The 23,480-nt window shown below is 40.9% G+C and overlaps 1 long non-coding RNA gene across 2 annotated transcripts in view; it reads left to right on the forward strand.

The window, feature by feature from the left end:
- The window catches only part of LOC115095846, a 44,591-nt gene extending 22,469 nt beyond the window's left edge, over positions 1 to 22,122 (forward strand). Inside the window, exons 1-5 of one of the 2 annotated variants that reach the window (XR_003857888.1) lie at positions 15,126 to 15,397; positions 15,789 to 15,828; positions 16,797 to 16,974; positions 20,309 to 20,392; positions 21,079 to 22,120. This is a non-coding gene — a long non-coding RNA (uncharacterized LOC115095846). Of the gene's footprint in view, positions 1 to 15,125; positions 15,398 to 15,788; positions 15,829 to 16,796; positions 16,975 to 20,308; positions 20,393 to 21,078 lie in introns of those variants that run through there. The other variant, XR_003857889.1, reaches the window with a different exon arrangement.
- The last annotated feature ends 1,358 nt before the right edge of the window (positions 22,123 to 23,480 follow it).

Genomic DNA, 23,480 nt, shown 5'->3' on the forward strand with positions numbered 1-23,480 from the left:
GATACTGGCAAATGCGTGCGCTTTTTCAAAATCTGTGTGGTGTGTGCCGGCTGGACTTGTACACTTAGGGGCAGATTTTAATAGGGTTATGCATGTAATATATGTGCGTAACCCTTTAAAACCCGCTCCTGCGTGCGCCGAACCTATTTTGCATAGGTCCAGCAACGCACGCAAGCCCCGGGACGCGCGTATGTCCTGGGGCTTGAATAAAGGGGCGGGACTGAGGCCTCTGGCACAGTAACCATGCCGGGGGATCGCTCACTGGCACTCCCCTCCTCTCCGTGCGATTCTCCTTTCCGTGCGATTCTCCCCTCCGTCCCTTCTCCCCTCTCCACTCTGTGCGATTTCAGCGCTCAAGGCAGTCACATGCCGTGACTGCCTTGAGCGCTGAAATCGCACGGCCATTCATCCAGGCAGAGGGAGCCGGCCTGCCTGGATGAATGCACGGCAGTGAAAGAATGGCCGTGCAATTTCAGCGCTCAAGGCAGTGAGCGCTGAAATCGCACGGCCATTCATCCAGGCAGAGGGAGCCTCTGCCTGGTTGAATGCACGGCCCCCGCCGGAATGGATGCCCGTGCGATTTCGGTAGTCACGTGACTTGCTACAGTCACGTGACTTGCTACAGTCACGTGACTACCGAAATCGCACGGGCATCCATTCCGGCGGGGGCCGTGCATTCAACCAGGCAGAGGCTCCCTCTGCCTGGATGAATGGCCGTGCGATTTCAGCGCTCAAGGCAGTCACGGCATGTGACTGCCTTGAGCGCTGAAATCGCACGGCCATTCCTTCACTGCCGTGCATTCATCCAGGTAGAGGGAGCCGGAGGCCGTTTTCGCTGCTGGCTCCCTCTGCCCGGATCCCGCCGCCCGTCTGAGACTATCGCGTGTCCACCTGCCCCCGCCGCCGCCGCCGCTTGGAACAGGCGCCCACCCGCCCGCGGCCTAGATTTTACACGCGACCACTCGCTCCCCGGCTCCCGCCGCCGCCCGCCTGGACCCACGCGGCCCTCTGACAGGTATTTAAAAATTTTTATTTTTTTTTCTGACAGGTTTTTATGTGTCCCACAGCATTACATTTTCTCGATCATCTCTGTATCGCTTTTTTTTTTATTGTGTTTTATTGTGTTTCAGTATTTTAAGTGGTGTCGATGGGTTTGCTACAAGCCTCACAGTCCTAACACCTACTAGGGGGAGGCGGTAAACTAACACATTAAGGCCGCGGCAAAACAGCGGGTTACTAAGGAGATAATATCAGCGCCCGTTACAGTATCGGAGGGGAATAGCTAATTCCTTCATTATACAGCTAATTCCTTCATTTACACATCATCTACATGCTGGGTGCGGAAAGGGTTATGTGTCTATTTTAGGAAGCGCTAAGGACGCGGTGAAACTGGAGACTGTATCGCTGGATGGCCTTACTCGTCTGTATTGTGCGCTCCCAGCACGTTACAGACGGGAAATCTTCAACCGCACGTTACTGTATCGACCTGAGAGGCAGGAAAATTGAATAGTTAGGAAGTAGTCTCACCATTTCCCGTACTGTAAACCAAGCCCATCTGACTGACTTAATCAATAAACTGTGTTGTTGTTTGTTTTTTTTAAATAAATCCAGAAGATATTTTACTTTTGTATGGATAACATAGCTAAGAGATAAAGGACTCACCATTTGACATTCAATATTTGTGGAACTATATATTGATGTTCTCAAAATCCAATCTCTAGCATGTCTCATCACTAACGCTATGTTATATTTTCTGATATCAGGAACAGATAGGCCTTCCTCACTATAAGGCAATGCTAAAGTTTTCATTGAAAGCCTAGGGGGATTTTTTCCTTTCCAAATAAACTTAGAACTAGCTTTATTAATTATTTGTATATCAATCTTACATAATACCAATGGTAACAATTGTAATAAATAAAGCCATTTAGGCAAAAACAGCATTTTAATTAGCTATATTCGCTCTATGGATGATACTGAATGATTTTGCCAACTCGTTAAAATTTTTTTCCAAGTTCTTAATAGCAGGATGCATATTAAGGCCATTTGAAATGTTAAAAACCCCCCCCCCCCAAATATTTAATATATTTTTTAGCCCCAAAAAGCAAAGCGGAAGCCAATCCAGTTGGCTGTGTAACAGTGAAGAGAATGAGAATCGGATGATGAAAAAAGCCCTTTATTGAAATTTGCCCGACTCTGGCCGAGTTTCGCTCTTTTTTGTAGAGCTGCCTCAGGGGCAATCAATTTGGGCAGGACTTATGGTGTGCCTACAGCGCTGATGTCACAGTGTCCTATATAAACTAAAAACTTGTTACATGTTATGTCATGAAACTCTACTTTGATTTTGTTGTAATGCCACGCAGCACCATGAGTGTAGATAACTTCATTCAGTATGCATCGTCAAACACAGTGAGAGATTATGTGCCTGTGGAGTGTTTCAACAGCAGTGCATCTTATAAAATCCAGTGTACTTTTGTTTGCGCCTGGTGCGCGAACAAAAGTACGCGCGTGCGTAGATTTATAAAATCCTCCCCAAAGTGTTACGCACCCTGCCCGCGGCCGTCCCATGCATGAGACCGCTCACCTGCATAGTTCCTCAGCAGGTTCCGGGACGACCTCCCTCGCGGTAGTTGCTAGTCCAGCTAGGCCCCAGCGGCCTGCGGCGGTAGTCGCCGGGCCTTCCAATGCACGCCAGGCCTCACACCGAGGTTCGGCGTCTTCCTCCATGCTAGCCACACCCATACGCGCATGTTACCTGCCTCGAGACTTGTAGGGCCGAGGGCGGGTCCGGGTTCTGTGGCGCGCCCTGATTGATCTACAATATAAGGAAGTTCCTGACTTCACTTCCTTGCCTTGGTAATCGGGTCGGCTTGTATGCTAGACTGTCTTCGTGCTTGTTCCTGCTTGTTCCTAGTCTTGTTCCAGGATCCTTTTGTTCCAGTTCCGTTCCTGACTTGTACCTGCATCCTCGTTCCTGAGTCCTGCCTGTTCCTGTGTTTGTCTATCTGCCTTCCCAGGTAGTACCCTCGGACTGACTTCTTTTAAATCAGCAGTCATTTTTTCCAAAGTATTCATCTTTCTGTAATAACAAGTCGTCGAATCTATAATGTTCACCTATATGAATTTCATTCTGAGTCACACGTTCTTTTACAGATTTTATCTCATCATTGAAATCTGATATTACTTTAGCATTATCTGATCTTAATAGCGTCATTTTTGACATAAGAACAATTATGTCAGCTTTGGTCACTGGAACATCTGCATCATGCAGAATAACTACAAGAGCCTCAGTCATGCTTCACTCTGATTTTTTCCTTTTTATTATTTATAATGTTTTGATGCCTTATGAGGTCTTATTAGTGAAAGGCACATACAAGTTTCTTGCTGGTCACTGGATCACACTCTCAGCAACACTTATACATCCAGGTTTTTAGCAGGACTGCATAATTTTCATAGCATCAGCTGACACCAGTCCTGCTGTTTCTCTGCCTCTGGTTGTATAATCACTGCCATGTGCTTCCACAGGCTCAATTTAAAAGTTGTGACATCAAATAAAGACTTTGTATAAACACCTCTTTTTCATATAAGATGAAAAAAAGCAAAATGTATGTTCAAAAAGTTACAAAAAAATCGTAACAAAGCATTCAAACTGTAGCTCAGCAAGATAACTCGTGTTTCCCTTCACAGTTTGTTTGCATTTCCTCACAGCTTCATTTTCCCGCCACAATTACATGCACCTGCTCTGAGGGAACAGACACAAAGTCCCGTTTTCAAAGAATAAAAAAAAAACCTTTCAATATGAGACTCCTCAGACAACTCTTTAACAGATACAAAGTCCAGAAAAACAAGAAAAAACCCCCTCCCCCATTTTGAAGTACACCTTTGGAAACACAAATTAGTCACACAGGAGCCGATGTAATAAAGGTGCGCTGAAGCTGCCGCGGGTTTGTATGTGCGTTTTTATTTATTTATTTATTTATTTAAAAACTTTTCTATACCGTCGTTTAGTAGTATACCATCACAACGGTTTACAGATAGGCACATAAATAAGTCTGGTTAGGATTATAAATTAGCTAGTAGGTGCCAATAAAGTTTCCGCAACAAACCCCTATATGGGGATGCAATAAGGGTTTTGTGCGCAGGAAAAAAGTGCTTACGAATGCGCTTACGGACCCATGGTTTTTCCTGCACGAATGCATGCTAAAGGTTATGCAAAGGAAACGATTAGATAATCATAGGCAATGCAGGCAGCCGAGCTAATGCTAGTGCAGGTTTTTTACCGCCATGTTCAGGGCATGAGTTAAGTATCAGCGCTGACTCGGGGAGGGGGGGGGGGCTATGTCGGTATCCGAGCGTCCTGAAAACCACCTAGCTGAGCGCCTATCTTGGCATCCGGGTGGCCAACTTAGCTAGGAGCATTTCTGGGCACCCGATCGTATAGATTTGCCACCAAGTAAGCGCCTAGCTCAGCGCCTGAGTGGCAAGATTAACTAGGCGCTTTTCTGGGCACCTGATTGTAGAGATTCATGATCAACTAAGCGCTTATCTCAGTACCTGAGCGTCAACATTTGCTAGGCACCTTTCTGGGCACCAGAGCATCCATATTCGCTCCCTGCTGAGTGCCTATGTCGCCACCCGAGCATCCAGATCGGAGCCCAACTGAGCACCTATCCCGCTGCTGTGCCAGTGTGAATTAGCATTCATGAAAGTATTTGCCATGTTTTCTGCAGCACAGTTATTGGAAATATTAAAAATATTTTCCAGGGTCATACTTTCACTTAATAGGGAGACCCGTTCGCTCACTCTCTTTTGTGTGTGGATTATCGGCACGGGTTTTGAGCGCAGACGTGGCCGCTTATTACATAGGCCCTTACCATGCTTAGGTACGCGCATTTTTCCGAATGTGCGTGGTTTTCTGCACACAAATCATTTGCATAATTTTTTTTTTTTACATCCTGCAGAAGCGGCAGCTTCAGCCGCTCATGGTGATCAAAACGCGCGCTCATAACTAGCGTCTGTTTTGCTGCGAGTCTTATTACATCAGCCCCTTAGTCTTCAAAACAAATCCCCTACACCACATATAGTAGGTTTGTCTCAGAAAATGGCACAGACTCAAAAAGAATAAATGTCCCCCCCCCAAAAAAAAATAAAAAAATGATCAAGCTTTTGATGTTTAGGGAATATTATATCTATTTGTATCCTTCTCCATCAACTAAATATAAGGTATCACATATATACCTTTATGGCTTTAAACATTTTTTCCTTTGCTTTCCTGTTGCTTCTTCCTGCAGCTTTCCTCAGTTTGTCAGAACTTAAAAAATTAAATTTCTACTTATCTGCTTTATGTTCTTCAAGGTTTCCATTGTTCTGAATCATTTCTGTAGCTGTTTCTAATTAATTATGATAACATTTCTAATGACCCCCCCAAGACATGGGAGCTCTGAGACTAAGCAGCCACTTCCTTGGCTGCTCTGCCCCCTCCCTTCTTTGGTTTTTTTTTAAATATAATTGACTATTTTTATTTTTGTTTACAAAACCATAGTAATATAACAGATACTTCAATACATTGTCAACGTATAGAACTGAAAGGATAGATTGAAGGGTTACATATGAGGTACACGACTTCAGACGTAATAGAACATATTTGCTATTAAAGAATACCAGACTATAGCTACTAAACAGTTAAAGCTTGCAACCCTCACAATGCCGCCCCTCCCCAAACCCTACTCTCTCTCTCTCCCACCCCTCTTCTTACCACCTGTATTCGTGGAATCCATCGGAGAATCGCTCCAGAAGGGCGAATATAAGGATTCTTTGTTGTTTTAACAGGAAAATGAATCCTTCTGCTTCTGCGATGGTCATAACCTAATCATGTTCATAAAGGAGGTCACATGACATGATGTCAATCCCTGCCTCCATCTTGTGCACATTCTCAATCTCAGCCACCAGGTCAAAAGGAAAGCAATCCCAACTCACAGCTCAAACGCTACACAGATTATAGCCAAATGTTGGTGCAGAAGTTAATCTTTCTATGTAGAAATTTTAAAACAAACTAAACACTAAGGGGCAGATTTTCAAAGCCCTACGCACATAAATCTGGGAGGATAAGTGTAAGTACTGAGGCGTGTAAGTCCCGAGGCGTGCAAGTCCCGAGGCTTGAAAAAAGAAGCTGGGGATGGGTGGGGTGTGGGCGGGGTGGTCCAGGGGCAGTGCGGGGCCGGAGCCTCCAGGCACAGTGGCCATTTGCTGCTGTGCCCAGGATTGCCATTGGCTGGTGCGCGCAACCTACGCCTGCACGGAGGCAGGCGCAACTTATAAATAAAGGTTGGGAGGGGTTAGGTATGGCTGGGGGGCGGGTTAGGTAGGGGAAGGAAGGGGAAGGTGGGTGCTGAAGGAAAGTTCCCTCCGAGGCCGCTCCGATTTCGGAGGCTGCTCCGGATTCGGCGCGGCCTTGGAGGGAATGGGGAAAGCCAGCAGGGCTCCCCAAGGGCTCGGTGTGCGCAAGGTGCACTGCCCCTGGACCACCCCGCCCACACCCCACCCATCCCCAGCTTCTTTTTTGTGCACGCTGGGTTGCGCGCACAAATATACGCCCGCACGTAGGTATTAAAATCCGGCCCTAATATTTCTAGAAAACTGAAATTATCTATTCTAGTATTTTTTTGCATAGCCAATGATGACAGACAATGACCAACATGGCCCAACCCATTGCAACAAAATACTAGAATAGATGGATAGATACATGTACAAACTCCTAGATACAACCCTACACCAAATCACCGTCTCCCATGTCTTCTACCTGAACTCTCAAACCTCCCCTACCCTTCTGATGTCCTACATTTCCATCCCAAGCTTGCTCCAAATCCACCCCTATGATGATCTCCATAGTCTTTGACAGAAGCCTGACCAGGATCTGCCAGCCTCAATCTTATTTCCCAGAAGACCAATATCTAAGCCCCCTTTCATGTCCTACTAAATTTTGTAATAAAACCCACAGCCACCAAGGTTAGTTCTGTAAAATCTCTGGACTCCCCATACTCTTAGATATCCAGGTTTTAAGCATGGACCCTCCATGCAGGTCATTCTAGCCTTCTTGGAAGCCCAATGCTGTTGTACCACTGCTGTTTAGATTTGTAACTGCCATGCAGAATACCCCAGTGTTTCCTTATCATTCTCATGCCACTAGATATTCTTTGTGTTTATACTATGCTTTTATGAATTCTGTTGCCATATTTAATCTCCAACACTATCTCCACCAGGAGGGTATTCCAGGCATCCACCACCATTTCCATTAAAAAATATTTCTTGGCATTGCTCCTAAGTCTACAGCCCCTTGGAGCTTCATATCCTCATCCTTAGTTCTACAACTTCCTTTCATATGAAAAAGATGTGTTTCTTGTCAATATTAATATCTTTCAGATATTTCAATGTCTCTAGCATATCCCCTATATCTCCTCTCTTCTAGGGTACACATATGTAGGTCTTCAAATCTCATTTCATATGGCTTGTGTTGCAGACCCGACAGCATTTTGGTTGCCTTTCTCTGGACCGCCTCTATTTTCTCTATATCATTTCTGAGATACGGCCTCCAGAATTGAACACAGTACTCTAGGAGAAGTCACACCAATGACCTATACAGAGGAATACATTTCTTTATTCAGCTTAGTCCTAGATTTACTAAGCCATGATACATGCAGTTTATTGTGCAATATGGTCATGGTCACATTGTAGGCATATCATGTGATATTTGTGATACTGAGTGATTTTTAGGCTCCAAACAGACCCCTATTAAAATTAGCTGCTTTGTATGCAATTTGCATGCATGAATTTTTCAAAGTCATGCAAAGCAGCTAATGCATAACTAATTATATACAAATAAAATAACACACTTAGGGGGTTATTTTCTAACCCTATCCTAGTCCCTTTTCATGTGCGATACCTAGATTGGGGCAGAGTCGGTGCGGCATAGCACTGGAAAAGGAGGAGTCGGAGCGGACGCCGTGGAAACTTCGCTGACGGCGAAAAGGTAAGGCCCCCTTATTGCTGCCAGTAGCACGCTCAATAGCACCACCTTTTACGATGGCGCTATTGGGTGCGAAAGCCGGCCCGCCCCCCACTTTGTCCCCCCCACCCCCCATTACTGCCGAATTCAGATAGGCTTGTGCAGTTGGAAAATCCAGCCCTAAGTCAGCCCCATTATTTTATCATGATTGAAGGAAGTGTAGATATTTTACTGTGGGAGTCTTGGGACACTAGAGTGGGTCCCGATGGTATCATGCTAAAATTTAAAGGGCACTGAGGCCCAAATTACACCCCCCCAAAACAGTAAAAATGACCCTGGAGGGTCTATGAAGACCCCTGCCCACACTTCCACTGCACGTTGAGGTGGAGTGGACCCTCAAAACTAAAAAAAGTGCATAAACTTACACGGCAATGCCTTGCGCCTTCACAAACTCCTCCCCTTTATAAAAAAAACTCTTCTTCCCGGTCCAACAAATTACCCCTTTTCAAACCCCTCCCCCACATCTGCCTCCCAGTCCTCCTTCCCAAAATACACATAATTCCTAGTGCCTAGTGGGTCCCATCTCCCCTACCCCCTCCTAGTCCTTGCATAAAAAAAAATCTGTTGGTCTATGGGGACCCCCTCCCTATCTCATGGACCCTACCTACCTAAAATAAGGGTTGTTGGTGGTATAGGGTTGGTACAGAGTGCCCCCTTGCTTTGAGCTGGATGACACCCTCTTCCATTTTGGAAGAGTTATGTTGCACAACAAGCCTGAAATGGAATTTGTGATAAATATTGCAAATTCTGTTTTGGGGAGGAGAGGAGTAGAGGTATAGGGATAGGTGAAGAGAAAGAGAGAAAGAGAAAGAGTCTCTAGGGTAGTATACATACTAGACAAATTATTTATACCACTGTAGGAGGGTCAACTAGTAGCTCAAAGTAAAGTTTTGGTGATGGTCTAGGGTTTGGGGGGCAGTTTTACATGCACAGTCAGAGATACGAACAGCACAGTACACATCAGAAAAGATTTGATGTGATTTGGAGTGAGGGAAGTTACACAAAGATGAGATTTGTACAATGAACACTCGTCCTAGCTTGATAGTAGCTAGGTAGAAAGTGCATCAAAGTAGGTTGAGAGTACAATGCACAAATCTCATCTTTGTGTAACTTTCCTCACTCCAAATCACATCAAATCTGCACTGATGTATACTGTGCTGTTCATACCTCTGACTGTGCATGTAAAACCCTAGACCACCACCAAAACTTTGCCTTGAGTTAAAAGGTGACCCTCCTATAGTGATATAAATAGTTGACTAATATGAGACTCTCTCTCTCTTTTTCTCTCTCTCTCTCTCTCTCTCATTAAAATGGAAGAAGAAAAGGTAAACAAAGTGGTTACTAGGACAACTGTAGCTCTACAGTTCATCAGGTTTAAGGTAGGCTCCATAGAAGCAATACTGGTATCTGTTTTCTTCATTTTGCAGTTTAAGACCAATTTTGACATTGCTTTCCAAACTCATTGGGTAAGAAAGTTAAATCAGGACTATGCTTTATTTATCTATTTGTTTGTGTATCTCATTTGAAATATTTATTAATAATAGAACTTCAACAAAAAGAGATAAAATGCTTAATGGTACTAGAAATTCATATGAATTATATCAGACCTATAAAGTGCTCATTCAGAAAACCACCGTCTTTTGCTTGCAATGGGCTATAGGTATAAGGGAGTGTGTCCTCTCAACTCATTTCACCACACAAAAAAAATGAATTTTCTGATTAAATTGTTAATGGGAACATAACTTTTAAACAGCCACGTGGACATACATATATGCAGGTATGCTGGCTCACACACTACTGGACACAGCCATTTTATAACATATGCATATAATAATATATTTACATATACAAGGTGATACCGTTTTATTGGACTAACAATAAAATTCTGGACTAGCTTTCAGGAGCTACACTCCTGTCATCAGACCCAAACCTTTATTTCATGAAAAGCACTCTGCCTCACAAAGCAAAGACTTTTTAAAATGTTATATAATCATTTAGTAGCATTAGTCAATTGTTACTGTTTTGACCTTTTAAAATATTTCCAGGAAAAAAATGTACAATATAAAAATGTACAATGTGTCTTTAGCACTAAAAGAATGAACTATCTACACAATAAACATTGTGTTTAACCTTGACAGTATCTGAGTCTTTGTCATATGTTATTGCCATAAGATATTTTTTAATGTATGGGCTCTGTTCCCGAGTTGAATATATGCACTGTACAAATTATGATGATTATTATAATAATAATAATGATTTAAGCTTTCAAAAAAAAAAAAAAAAAGTGAGAATCAGTATCCTGGCGCCCCCTCCCGGTTCCCTGTAAATATGATTAATTTTCTTTGTTACTTTCACTGCCTTATCCTGCGAAAGGACTTAGTTATTCGTTAAGGGTGGAGAATTTTGCAAAGACAGCACCAAGCATTTAAAAGTCTTCAGTACACAGACGCTATGTATTATTCTCGGGTCTTTAGCAGAAGAGCTATTGACACTATTGGAAAAGACCGTGAAAGAGATAAGGTGCTCATAAATGAAGATTGTCTTTGCACTTTCTGATTTAACACTCAGAGGTACAGGATTTCTTTTTAATACCCATGAAACAACGAAACTTGTTTCTAAAAAAATATAATTTGAAGGCCCATATGTATTCAAACTAGAATTAATGTCGAGTTATTTTGACACCATATTTGATATCATTTCTTTGCAAGGCATACATCATAATGGTAAATGACGGCATAATATTTTATAAGTTTCCCCTTTGTAAATCGATTGGCACATTTTCTTTTCCATGAACATTTCTTGTTGAATTTAGTCATCTAGACTTGAGAGAATAAGTTGTGTAAAGATAGCACAGATAAGGTTGAGGGACTATCAAAACTGGCTTAGATTTAAGAACAGGTTCTATTTTATGGCAGACTTATCTTTATTAAAATAGCCTTCCAGATCCCTCCATGCCCCACCTCTCATCCCGTCACCACTTTGAAACGTCTTCAGAAGGTTAACAGGCAAAGGACATCGTCTCCAAAGCTTTCACAGAATGTACCTGGATGAGACTTTGTTTTGTAAAACTGCCTTTTTTTTTTTTTCTTTCTTCAGTCCAGTGGGACTTAACAGTGAACAGTAAGTCCTTTCAGAGCAACATTCTGGCTTTGGGTTCCAGTACTTTGTTGTTTCTTGAATGCTCCCCTGTAAGAAGCAGATGACACTGACTCAACGGAACAAGACGATAATATGCATGACCCCGGGTTGAACAAAACTCTGAAAGATTGTAGGTTTGCAGGTTTAGTGAAAAATATTCAGACGTGCAAGAGTTATTAATAAATATAGGATTTAACTGGAGAAGTCGTAGCCATCCATTTGTGGCTGCTACATGGAAGATAAGACATAATGAAACACATAAATGATGATCTATTATGAATATTTTGAGCATAAAATGCAGTACTCGCTACCTCCAGATGATCAGTTCCTTTACCTTTGTTTTGAAGATTTTCAAAGTGAATGGTTGCATCTGCTTGTTAGTGTTTGCGTTTCAGTGCATTTGAGCTTTATTTTTTATAGTTAGGTTGTGGCACAATCAGTAAAGTAATGAACATGCGTGCTTGGTCGGTGTAGGTACTTCACGCAAAACGGGATTTGGCTTAGTTCAGCAATGTTGCCCATAGGCGGCGCTGCACCCCTGCATTCAATTAGTCTACACGTCTTCAGTAGAAATTAGACGAGTAAACTGTCCGCTCTCAAACTTTCGAAAAAGAAAATTGCAAAGTGGGGGAAATGTTTTTAACTTTTCCAGCAAATTGGCTCCTGCTTTTCGGCAGCAGGTATAATTGGAGGGCACCTTATCCTTTGTAAATTGCATTCAACAAACTGTCTGCTTAACGGCGCACCTGGATTCTGTGGTTAAAATCAAGGCGCATTAATAAGACACGTGTTGGAAGTGTCATCTCTTGCAATTTGCCCTTTAATTCCCGACCATACTGAACATTTTGCACTGGCATTATCCCTTAATAACATATTTTTACGGTAATTTGTAGTTAATGTAATTTTAGGGAAAGTAAAGGTTTTGGAGAGAAAAAGACGAATTTCTGCCTGTCAGATAACTGTTGCTAGACCACTAAACAGCGCTCCCTTGCGGTAGTCGCTGGAGAATGTCGATGTCCCATCGGCGATTACTGAATAATCCAATCGCTGACACTAAGCAAAGACAGTCAAGGTCACAAGGTGACAATCAGGTTAAATCCTCGATGATATTTCAAAGGGAGGCTTTTTATTAGGAGACTGCGCCGCAATTTGTAGTTACAACGCTGTTGCTTCAGATATTCTGACAATGTAACTTGAAAGTTGTAAACAGCACCATTGGATTGTGTTCATACAACCCTATCTCTGCTAAACTAAGTTAAGCATGGTTAAAACCTTAACACTTTTCAAGAGTAACAAAATAATTCAAGTAACAGAAGAACTGTAAACTAATTAATTTGAGTGCTTTTTTCTTAAAGTATTTTTTCAATTTGGGGCAAGATTCACTATTTGAATGAGAAAAAATATGTTTTTTCAATTTTGGTCTAGATCTATAAGTTTTATTGAAAAACATTATCTTGGTTTCTAACTTTTTTTTTAATAGATATAACTATCATGAAAATGTAGTTGCTGTAGACTGAATAGTTTGGGAGATAATGCATACACAGTGGGACAGACAGACAAAGCCAATGCATAACGTTTTGGTTTTTTTTTAGGAAAAAGCACTAAAAAGGATAAGTGTTTTCTCTTAAAATAGATAATTAGCATTAATATGAACTTGCAGGGGAAATGAACATATATAGGAAGAGAAATCCTTATGACAATAGGATAGTCAGAATTACTTAGATCAGGGGTGGCTAACAGCAGTCCTCAAGAGGCACAAACAGGCCTAGTTTTCAGGATATCCATTGTATGGAAATGTATTTAATGTATATTTATTATGCGCATCATGAAAACCTGATCTGTTTGTGGCTCTTAAGGACTGGAATAGGCCACCCCTGACGTAAAGTCCTAACATAAGAATATAAGAAGTTGTCATTCTGGGTCTGAGACCAAGGGTCCATCAAGCTTAGCATCCTGTCTCCAACAATGGCCAAGCCAGGATACAAGTACCTGGAAAGTACCCAAACATTAAATAGATTCCATGCTTCTAATGCCAGTAATAAGTAGTGGTTATTCCCTAAGTCAACTTGACTAATAGCAATTTATGGACATCTCCTCCAGGAATTTGGCCAAACCTTCTTTAAACCCAGTTAAGCTAACTGCCTAAACCACATCCTCTGGCAACGAATTCCAGAGCTTAATTGTGCATTGAGTGAAAAAGAATTTTCCCCAATTTGTTTTAAATGTGTTACTTGCTAACTTTATGGAGTATTCCTTAGTCCTTCTACTATCTGAAAGAGTACACAACTAATTCACATTTACCCATTTTAATCCTCTCATGATTTTGTAGACCTCCATCATATCCCCCCTCAGCCATCTCTTCTCAAACTGAACAGCCCTAATCTCTTAAACCTTTCCTCATAGGGGAGCCATTCCATCCTCTTTATCATTTTGCTTGCTCTTCTCTGTATCTTCTTCAGTGCATCAATATCTTTTTAAAGATGAGGCAACCAGAAATGAACACAGTACTGAAGATGTGGTCTCACCATGGAGTGATACAGAGGCATTATTACATTCTCCATTTTATTCACCATTCCCTTCCTAATAATTCCTAACATTCTGCTTTGAATATATATGTGATGGATACATACAGATGTAATCTCCCTCATATCTGTATATCATAAGTAAATAGGTATGAAGTGGGGTATATTAGGTAAGAATAAGGAAGCAAGTGCACTGAGTATAAATTATATCTATATCTACATATATGTATTATATCTATATCTATCTAAGCATATATCTATAGATCTATATCTGTACAAGTGGGGTATATTAGGTAAGAATAAAGAAGTGAGTACACCAAGTATAAATTATGTCTATATCTACATATGTATTATATCTATATCTATCTATCTTTATATATCTATATATCTATAGTTAAGAAGTAAGTTAAACACCAGTGGTGTAAGAAATATAAAAAAAAACAAACCCAAAAAAACAGTTAGATAGAGGTAGCCCAGAAGTGGGCACATGTAATGGAATTCACAATCAGGACTTCTAGGGCCAAATACATATTTTCAACCAAACTGTCAAAACTTCCCCATTTGTTTTTATTTAAACTGGAGTGCAAATGTCTCAAATATAACCCCAATAGTAATTGACAAATAGAGTGACTGACCTTCCAGGAAACTCATGGAAAGCAACATGCTTGAGGTGGTGATGATGATTAATATCCTTTTCCTCTCGCAATGATATCCCCCTAAGTGAGTTTTTCATGCTGTATGTATAGGACTTGTCTTCTCTACCCCAAGAACTCATTCAGCTCTGTGACAATCACGCTGATACTGAAGCACGCCAGAGCAGTGGCATTCCCAGCCCTCTAGGGCTTGTCAGCGGGTTAGGTTTTCAGGATATCCCTGACGAATACGCATGAAGGGAGGCAGGGCGTATGCATGCCACCCCTCCCAGTTCCAGATGATAACGTAAGCAGCGAGGCACACACAACACTCATCAAAAGGGAATAAATCTCCTCTGCTCCACAGCTCGAGTTAAGTTACTGTATGTATATATTCAGATATTCATGTTGCTAGGTAGCAGGGCTGAAAGAGCCTGGCTCCTTTGGTAAATGTCTTTCAGTTCTGTAGCTAATCTGCAAAGATGTGTGGCGTGTGTTTGTATATACACACGCACATGAGGGATGTGTACAAGTTGTGTAAGACGCATTTGCTACTCTATGCCACGAGGGGAAGATCAAACGCGCGCTACAATTTCAGTTTCCCAAGCCAACCCTTTCCAGATAGCCACAGGGCAGGGAACTGACAGATGCAGAATATCCCCGGCTTTTCCCCTCAAATCCTACGGTCTATCAGTAGGACAGCGTGAACAAAGCCCATCCCATCCCATCCCACCCTTTCCATTCCCCGGCTCCCGGGAATGCTCTCAGATTATTATTAATTTGTTTCCATACTTTGCCATGGTTGCACTAACAAACAGAAGCTGGTTTCCATGGTCCCCCTGACCGATGCGGTGGATATATCCGCTATAATTCACTAGGAGCTGTCTCTGGTGCCTGGGAAATTCAACCCGTGTTTACTTATTTATTTTATCCTTTGCCTAAACAATGAAAAAAAAAAAAAACCAGAAGTCTGAGCCAGGGAAGGAACTGTCTGTCTCTTCTCTTGTCAACAGACCTGGAAGATAACTTTCCATTAATCAAGGAATGTAAGTACAACTTTAAGCTAATGGAACAACAAAAAAAAAACAAACCAAAAACCGTTTGAAACCCGGTGTATACTGCGCATTATGCAATGGCCTGGTGTGTGCGGACCACTGTGGTTATTAGCGCCATGCCTTGCAGACGGGACTGGTTAGGAGTCCGGTGCCTTGGGGCAGCCGCTCACAACTTGAGCTGCCTTCCGGTAACGAGCTCTTTAGAAATAAAGACCATTAGAGTTAGTTCTCGACGAAAGAAAAGGCCGCAGCAGCTCTGTTAATTTTATGAAAAGCAGGGCATTTTTACAAAACCTTGTTGCACAAATTGGCAGTAGGTTGGGTTATGGTATGAAGTCCATATTATCTCTCTCTCTCTTTTTTTTTTTTTTTTTTACTACAGATTTACACCTGTTGTCGAGTTCACTTCATAACTTTTCCAGGTATTTATTTTTTTATGAAATAACAATCTATCGGGTGTTTTTATACTAGGGCACCGAGGCTGAAGCAGTTTTGAAATGTAAGATTCACTATGGAACCGGTAAGGAAGTCAAAGCTGCGTTAGTATCGCACTGCTGTCCAGTTAGAGTTTCCATTTGCAGTGGTGCTGAATCCCAGTTAGTCTAACAAGGATACCAGGGCTGAAATCCTGCTTCTCCCGCTGATGTGACTTGGGGCAAGTCACGTCTCTCTCCATTGTCTCACGGAGAGAGGGTAAGCCCGCTTGAGCAGGGAGGTAACAATTGTACCTGAATTTTTAACTTGCCTAGAGCTTGGGTTCGCAAAAGTGAATAATCCAATCCACATCCCAAATATCCATAGGAAAAAAAAACCATGTTAAATCTGGGTTGAAAACATAAAACGGTATCGAAATGCATTCAGGAAGAGTGGTGCTTGCAAATGTTGAAGGAAAGTAAACACACAAAAGTGAAATTAACCGGTGCTAAATTGCTAATAAAAGGCTGAGTTCTTAAACCAAAAAGTTAAGAATAAACCGAAAGCAAACCTTGACCGTCTTTGAAAATAAAAATCAGTTTGTGGTTACCAGAAGGAACTGATGTGATGTTGCAGTTGAACTGTGACAGTCTAGGACGATTTGCTTTGTAAACGCATTTCTATTTCTTGCTGTAAAATAAATATAGAAACAATTAGTTTAAATAATAAGATGCCATTACATTATCATCATCACATGAGTATCTTTAAGGCTTTCTTTAACTGACTTTTTCTTTCTTTTATCCTAATTTTAACCAGTTTTTTTTTCTTTTGTTATATGTTATATTTTGACTGGACAGTTCCCTTCTACTTCTTAAGGCTTCCTGTTCAGCTGAAACAGGGCTTCTGTTGGGCAACCTCATTGTAGCCTTATTCTAAACTACCCTGGCTATTTCCCCTATTTTTATATCTTCTTTAGCCCAGCCATAGCAGTTATGGTCCTTGGCTGGAAGCCACAGACTTTGACTTCTTCCAGAACCTACCTGATGTTATTGATGAAAGTCATGTGCCTTTCTGGCTGGCAGCCACAGAAGAACCGCATAATAATGCAGGAGACGCCATTTAAATGCTAACGGGCTGGGTCAAACCATTGAAAGGTCTGTATAAAGCTTTTTAATATTTGTATGCAGGCATGGGGGGCTCATAAGAACATTTATATTTTATATCCTCTATATGTAGATGATGAATAGTTTGGGGTTTTTTAATTCCATTTGGTTCTGATTACAAAGCATCAATAAATCAGTGTCTACAGGCTATTATATACTGAATGAGGAAAAATAGGTTGAAGTTAAACCCTGCAAGGCACAATTTTAGTAGGAAGGCCACATTTTCCAGTATTGGATATTGAACCAGTTCTTGATGGCATGCCTCTCCCTTTTAGCCCATAAATCCAGCATTTGGGTATTATTAAGGACTCAACTCTAAATATGGATAGACATATTGGTATGATGGTGAAGCTCCACTTTGGTGCTTGCCCATATCTTGATTGTCTGAATTTGAAGACGTATCACATGCATCGGTGATTTGCAGATTAGATTATTGTAATGCATCATATTCCTCTAAAATTACTCATAAAATAAAATTACTCCAGAACACTGCAGCTTGAGTTAGTGAGAAGACAGGGTCAGTCTTTCTCTTGTGTTGCCCTCTCATTATGGAATTCTTTACCAGTCAGAAACAAATTATCTGGCTTTTATGTTGCTGATTAAGATTTGTTTTTCTTTTTTATTAGCTTTTGCTGAATGATATTTGTTTATGAATGTTAATTTTGATTTACTGGATGAACATCATTTTGATGAATCGTTTATCCTTTTTGATGAATTTAGGATATTGTTTTTAGAGTATATATGTATTTGGTTTTCTCTTAAAGTAGTTTTTAGTGATTATAGCATATATATTATGAATTATTTGTTTTGCTGTTTGTATTGATTTCAATTGTATCCTACTTTGGGCAGGTTTTTTTTTAACCTGTAAAGGAAAGTTAAAATATAATAAATATGAGGAAAGGCTAAAGAGGGTTAGGGCTCTTCAGCTTGGAGAAGAGACAGCTGAGGGGATATATAATAGAACTCTACACATATCAGTTGTTTATGCTTTCAAGAAATACAAAGATTAGTGAACACTCCATGAAGTTATTAAGTAGCACATTTAAAACAAATCAGATAATATTTTTATCATTCAACACACAATTAAGCTCTGGAATTTATTGCCAGAGGATATGGTAAAGACAGTTAGCAGAGCTGGGTTTAAAATAGGTTTGGACAAGTTCTTGGAAGAAAAGTCCATAAACAATTATTAACCAGATAGACTTGGGCAAACCACTGCTTATCCCTGGGCATAAACAGCATGGAATCTAACTACTATTTGGGATTCTGCCAGGTTCTTGTGACCTGGCTTGGCCACAGTTGGAAACAGGGCTTGATGAACCCTTGGTCTGACATATTATGGTAGTTCTTATGTTCTTAAATACAACAAATAAAATAAACCAACATAACAGAATTCACTGGCGTTCCCGGGAGCCCATAAAAGTGTTGGTCCACCAGCAGTGGCAGATTCACAGGTTATTATGGACTCACACATCTCTAGAAAATATGTCTGTAGGTGTGACAATATATGGCTCATTTTTGTGTGATCAGATGGGGTAGACCTCAAACCATGCAATAACACTTCCATGTTTTAGGGAAGGACAACTTGTTTGATGGATGTCTGTGTATATATGGATTCTGAGAACTGTCTCTAAAATAAGTTTTAACAGCTACAAAATAGATGAAGGGTTTTGGAAAATGGGAACATTATGAACTAGTCAACTACACATCAGTGTTTGTATGAAATTATACAACATAGAAATTTTAAGTTTAAATAGAACACATAGGAGCATGGATAGTAATTAACATGTTCAACAAATAAAAAAATGACATATAAAAGAAAGTTTCCAACTTTAGCTATTATCATGTAACAGCCCTGAAAAGTAAATGAAAGTTAATATCATAGAACAGATGACAGTACCCAATTGTAATTACTTTACTGTCGTCATATAATGTTTTAAAATCTTTAGAATCTTACTACATTATAAATGAAAGCTGAAAACTGCCATATAATATTGACAACTCAGTGATAGGTATTTTTAAAATTCTTATTTATTCATTAGTGCATTGTCAGTACAGAGTCCAATATATTTAGTGGTTTTGGGGCCTTGACCCCAATCAACTTACAATCTAAATTTCAAGCATGAGTAGGTTGGTCAAGGTCAAAGTGAATTGATGGGAGAAATTAACTGAGTTCCCAGGTTTGCAGCTTTGTGCTCATCCTTAACTCATATTTAATACATCTCTACAGATTCCCAGTCCATGCCACTTACCAGCTCCTTTTTTATTCATGCATTAAAAAAAATCAGCACTCACATTAACGCCCTCTCCCTCCCATCACCAGTAACAAATATCCCCTATTACCTTCTTTTCATCCCTGTACACTCTCAGTCCTGCACACTCTCGATCCTATTCATACTCATCACCACTCATATTTTTATGGGAGGTTTAATTCTTATAGTTTGGACAGAGTCCATATAGTTTCATGTTCCTAGTAGGATGGATGGCAGGACCTTAACCCATCACATCCTACAAGTTCTTAATTTCAGCCAAAAGTCAAGAAGGGACAGTCCTCAGCCGCAGACTCATACCTTGCATTTGATCTTTAGCCAAAAAGGCTACGTGATCATACTCAGCCATTTCCACTTACACTCAACCCTTTCCAATCACACACATTCATACTCACTGCTACTCTTATTTATTTTTATTTATTTATTTGAGTGTTTTTGTATACCGGGATACGTTGGGAACATCATCTCGGTTCACAGATAACTAAAAAATAGCAACAAGCTTTACAATGAACAAGGAATAGAGTGAAGGTTAATAATAAAGGTAACAAAGAAATTCAAACAGGTAACACAACGGGTTTGTAACGAGCTATTTACAAAGTGTACATTAAAATGAGGTCATCATGACTGATTGGAATAAGTAACAGAATGAGTTTTGCAGTGAACATATTGTCGCGTGTAAGTTAAGGTAGTTAACATGATTGTAACAGGTGTCACAGGAAATCGGGCTATTATAGGTGGTAATAGAGAGATTGTGTGGGGGGCTTAGGTGAATCCCTGTTTAAAGAGCCAGATCTTTAGGTTCTGTTTGAATCTTTTTTGACAAGATTCTAGGCGAAGGTTTGGAGGCATTCTGTTCCAGAGGGTGGGTCCGGCTAGGGAGATGGCACGTCCCTTGGTGGATTTAAGTTATTTATACTCTTAATTGCCTCATATATTTATACTCTTAATTGCCTCATAATTTATACATAATTTATATAATTTATACTCTTAATTGCCTCATAGATTTTTTTTTACTCTCTTTCATTTTTTCCTGTTTTTGTCCACTTGCATTACAGACACACATGCAGTCCAATAAAAATTAAAGGGGAAAGGATGAAACTCATGAGTGAATCCTAACTATAATAAAGGTGCTTGTGTAGGTATGTATACACATTCATGTTTCTGCCCCAAAGTCTTTTCCTGCACAGTCTTGATCTATTTAATTTTAAATGTTAGACACAAGGGTCACTGAATGACCACATTTGGGGGCTGATATATTACAGGCAGGTACCAGTTCTGATCTGGTGCATACATCGTGACACTTTTCTGCCAGTGCTTTCCCCACTGAAGATAATGTGATATTTTTTTCAATTGTCAAAACTATTGCAAAGGTTTAAGAAATCAATCCCTGCAGTCTTTGTTTTCCAAAAAATGTCTCCAGACACAATGGGAGAGAATTTGGGGGAAAACGGTAAGTTATCAACATAAAGCAAATATGAGAGAATAATACTGTCAGAAGGAGTAAAAAATTGAAATGCAGAAGACCCCATACTTTATTTACTATTATTTATTAAAATATTTATCCCCCTATAGCAGACAAACTGTGGTAGTCGAAGTACAATGCGCACTATTATTGATCCATAAATTGATTTCAGGAGAAGTGATTTCAGTAGAGTATCTGTAGCTGTAAGGATCTCACTCCATCTGGAGAAAACTTTTGTTTTGTTTACCCCCGAAGTCATAGTTCCAGCTACCTCCCCCCGCCCCCCGACAGATAGCCCAAATCTACCAGATGAACATTAGATTTTGTTATCTCGGATCTTCACAATGTACTTTTTTTTTTTAGATTTTTTGTAAATGTGACGCTAAAACGAAAGTGCAAGCGGGCAGGAGGAAAAAAAAAGAAGTAAGAATCCATGTCTAGCTTTAAAGAGGCTGAAAACAGAATGATAGAATAAATAGGGAAGAAGCAATGCAGCCTATACAATCTCCGAAGCACAGCTAAAAGATGATCAGAACTGCTATTGTGAGTCCCTTAAAAAGGCAGCCAGCAGCGCCCCTGACCTTCATTTCTAGGTATCTGACCGGAGCACTGACTGAAGCAACCACTCATTATTTTGAATCACAACCCTCGCCTTCTGCAGCAACTGATGCCTACGCGGATCTGGAGACTCCTGTGATGCTGATTCTTAAATAACAGACCCTTGCAAAGTGTCTATGAAGAACAAAGAAAAGGTTTTCCGAGGCACCAAAATGTTATGGTCAGAGGAAGCAGACCATGTCAGCCGACAGGAACTGGTTGGACAGCAGTATGGCCTTCCCTCTTCTTCTCTGCCCAAAGCGTACATCTTTCATTTTTTTTTTCCCCCAACCGACATAAACTTTGCAGTTTGGTCCCCCTAGGTCACGTGCTCACGTTAAGTGGCATAGGGGGAGCTCAAGGAGATCACTTCCTTTGTCACAAAGAGTAAAAGACGTGGTGTCCAGGTGCCATATTGGTGGGATGAAATGAGCTGTGGAAAGTAAAACTGGAGGTATTGTGCTGATGACTGAAGAGATTTAAACATTGGCATGTCTATAGGGAAAAAAAAAAAAAAAAAAGAGACACTCTTTCTGTTCCGCCTGTGCCTGGAGCTTTAAAGTGGGTTCCTAATAAAGAGATATGCTGTCAAGTCTGTTTATTTAGAAAGTAATTGAATTATGTAAAAATAAAATATTGGGGCTAAGCCAGGTCATATACTCATGGACATTTTGGTTGCAAAATGTATAACTCTGAAAGAAAATATCAATAGGGAAGTTATAACCACAGAGGTTGGTTTGTTTTTTTAATCTGTTTCTTTAAAATAATTTGTTTCTTTTATTCAAGATATCATAAATAAAAAGAACAATGCAAAATATAAAGCTGTAAACACAAGTAACTTATTTTATCCCAAAAGATCATCTTGAGAAAGGGAACATAAGAAATAAGGGATACTTAAAGGGAAGGGGGGCATAACAGATTCGTTAAGGAAGGAAAGGGATTTATTACCATAGATCTTGAAAACGAGAATTTAATTAATAACTTTATTGGTCGCATATTGAGCCTTTCCCAGTCAATAAACACTGGAGCTGATTTTCATCTCAATCTAGTAAACACCATATGGGTGACTAACCTCCCGGGCTGATTGTCGGTGCTCGCTTTAAATCCATGTTTTAGGTGCTGCTTATGAAACTGTCTAAATATAATTAAGAGGGCAATACAGAATAAAGGCCAACTATCTTTCCCAATGGAGAAACGAAGTTGGAGTTGAAACTGCATTTTTTGCTCCCTTTGTTGAAGGGGGGGACGAGGGGGGGGACGAGGGGGGGGGGGACGGACAACAACCAGGCACCTGGCAATGAAGTATCTTAAAAGGAAAACAAACCGGAGGTGAGAATGCAAAACCAATAAGCTGAGCAGGCAAGGCAGTGCGGGAAACAGCATCATCATGTATTCATATAAGAGAGGGCAAATGTGAGACCGCGGGCGAATACACGGGGAGGTTTTATACTGTGTAATACTATGCACACCTAGCAAATCTGCTTCCACCCAACACAAAATGGTTTGCTTTGCCTGATTAAAGAAGTAAATATCTACCGGGCTACCACCGAGCTCTGAACCTTCTTTGACGGACGGAAAAGTTATGCGCTCGCCAGGTGACACAAATGTAACAATTCCTACTACACGTTCTTCCTGGCTACATTGGAGACTTGTGCTTGGGGGAGTATTATTTACTTAAGCTAGTCATAGACTATGGTCCCCAGAAAATATTCCCAGTCTCGAGGAGCCTATGTCAGAGCTAAAAAAAAAAAAAATGGTCTGGTGGGAAGATATTATTAACTATTGAAATTGGTAGGAACATATCTCAGAAAATATTAGCGGGTCTAGCCTTCTGTCTGGTTTCTTATTTCAGAACTTTTATTTCACTAAGGCACGAAATGGTAAGAAAGCAGCGCGCGCGGTGAGCGAGAGGGGCAAGGGGTCCGGGAAGCTCCCCCAGAGAGAGAGAGGGAGAGGGGGGGAGATTCAGCTCGCCAGGCGTGGGAAGCTCAATCTTGGGGGGGTGATCGTTTTCTTACGGGGCCATTAAGAAGCAGGACCTCCCCCACCACTCTCTGTAAATCGGTTCACGATAATGAAGGCACCGCTCCCCCACACAGGGGCCGGGGGGAGTTGATGCCCCCCCCCCTCCCCATCGGAACCTTTCGGCGTCTTTTGGATGGGAAGGG

Source organism: Rhinatrema bivittatum, chromosome 7 (assembly GCF_901001135.1).
Source record: "Rhinatrema bivittatum chromosome 7, aRhiBiv1.1, whole genome shotgun sequence".
In the NCBI taxonomy this organism is placed as follows: Eukaryota; Metazoa; Chordata; class Amphibia; order Gymnophiona; family Rhinatrematidae; genus Rhinatrema; species Rhinatrema bivittatum.